The sequence below is a fragment of the Cavia porcellus genome, unplaced genomic scaffold (assembly GCF_034190915.1).
Source record: "Cavia porcellus strain 051 isolate PalLab524CR breed Dunkin Hartley unplaced genomic scaffold, mCavPor4.1 scaffold_8, whole genome shotgun sequence".
In the NCBI taxonomy this organism is placed as follows: Eukaryota; Metazoa; Chordata; class Mammalia; order Rodentia; family Caviidae; genus Cavia; species Cavia porcellus.
The window spans coordinates 61,206,386-61,208,603 of record NW_026947491.1 but is presented as its reverse complement, the minus strand read 5'-3'; the positions used below and the strand labels follow the sequence as shown (position 1 = coordinate 61,208,603).

The window sequence follows — 2,218 nt, the reverse complement described above, 5'->3', positions numbered from 1 at the left end:
GGTATTATGGAGCCTGCTTATGAAACTACTAGGAAAAATGTTTTCTTCACATTTATTTGTCTTGTGTTGTTTTCCTGTATAAAAAAGTGCCAGTATCAAAGTGGGGGGATATATTCCTTAGTGTAGAGAATTCAGGAAGAGAAAGATATCCCTTAGCAGGAGAGTGGGTGGGGAACGTCACTGAGGCAGCAAAACACCCCCTGTATAACACTGCAGAAGCGCCACGGCCTCAGAGACAATGGTGAGGTCCCCTTTTCAGTGGGGCTTATCCCCCCTCAAGTGTCCAGAGTGTCTTATCCTTTTGTGGCAGCCGCTACCTCGCTCACTGTGGGTCACCTTCTACTTATGTAAGTAAGAGGAGACTCAGAGAGCAGAGACTCACTTGTGTGGGTTAAGTGTCAGCATTTAGTGCTCCACACTCTCCCATCTCAGGTCCCACTGACTGCACTGGATGACAAGGCCCTCTGGGGAAAAGGCTCCTGGGTGTTGCTACATCTCACGCCCAGTCATCCTCTGGAGGCAGCCCAGTCTGGTCAAAGATTTTGCCCAACTGGTCAGCTTCCGAGTTTCCACAGAAGAGAGGCTTTCAATGAAACATCTCTGCAGAGATACAGCCAACACTCCACATGCCCACTGGTGTGTGTTGTGTGTGTGTGTGTGTAGACTGCAGAAGAACTTTGGGAATTTGATATCAGAGTGTTACCACTTTAAGGCAGTGGTAAGAGTAGATGAGGCCCATCCTATCAATGATGAATCTGGCTATGAATCACCATTTCTTGACTGAATATGTAAAACACAGGCCTTCTCAACTGCCTTGGGCAATCACCGTCCTACCCCTAATCAGAACCTATTTGGCTACCGTCTTTTCACTAACCACTGGTGTAAGCACCATCTGGAAGCTGTGGATTCTGGCTAGGCCAAAGTTTTTCAGCTTGACTGTCTCGCCACTTGTCACCAGAACATTCTCTGCTTTCAGGTCTTGGTGAACAGTGCAGCTGGCATGAAGGAAATGTAGGCCTTTTAGAAACTGATGCATCAGATTCTTGGTGGTTTCAGCTGGCAAGCCTGGTGGAGGTGTTTTGTTCGCATGCATCCTTCAGGCTTGGTCTGCATGGTCAGACACTAGGGTCACCTTGATCTCCTGGAAGTGACACAGATGTCCATCACCCTTGACAACATTGGGATGGTCGAATGCTTCCAGTCACCTTAGCAAGGCCACCTCACTTCCTGTGCTGATGGGTGCCACCTCACTTACTGCTCCTCCAACTCCTCCTCCACTGGGAACTCTCATAATCTTGAGAGCCATGAAGTGGCCGCTGTGGGGCTCACAGGTCTTGTACACATTCTCATAGGCATCAATATCAATTTCAGCCACTGGTTCGTATTGAGAAGTAGCCATTCTTAGATCAGGGGAGATCTTTAAGCCAAGTCTTGGGGATAGCACGTTATCAAGTCCAGAGTTGGTCCCCACCATGCCAACACTGGAGTTTGATCTGGGACAGTTGGGTGCTATCAGCCGCACCTGAACACAGGCTGCAGGCCTCACCACACCCTCCCCGTGTGACCAGCTGGCCAAGAGGTACATGGGAATGGCTGGGAAATGTTTTTATACTACTACATTCTTTCTAAAATATGATTATGAATGTCATTATGCATATTAAACCAAAGTTACTAAGGGTATTATTGCTTTGATTTTTTTAAATACAGATACTTCTTTTTAAAGTTAACTTTACCTAGGCAACCTTAAGGAATTACTTGAATTATGTACTATCCAAGTTATCTTTGTGGTCAAGAGTTTATGCATTATTTTCAGGGTTGGTTGTGCATTGCAATGACTTGTAAGTGAAAGTCTTGTCAATAAAGCAGATTGCATAAACAATGACAATAGATGATTTCATTTTTATTTGCATTTTTTGTGGGAATATGTGGCTGGCAATAGTGATAGGACTGTGACTTTAATAACTGAATATTTTGTTAAAATAAAATTCTATTAAACGAAAGGATTTAGCTAAATTTGGGTTAAGAATGTGAATGACATTGGCTCTGGGAAGGCATTGTATGTTGGAGAGAGCAAAAAAGGGATCACAAGCAGTAATGATGGTCTGTAAGGAGTTTACATAGACTTGCAAGGTCTGATTGGATAGTTGTCTCACTGCTTCATGTGTGAGTATTGGGGCATAAACCTGGAAGCACTGAGCTATTTTCTAAGACATTCTGA

At 44.5% G+C, this 2,218-nt stretch overlaps 1 pseudogene; it reads right to left on the bottom strand.

The window, feature by feature from the left end:
* Positions 1–363: 363 nt before the first annotated feature.
* LOC134477475 (cyclin-dependent kinase 4-like) lies at positions 364–1,399 on the bottom strand (annotated as a pseudogene).
* Positions 1,400–2,218: the final 819 nt, after the last annotated feature.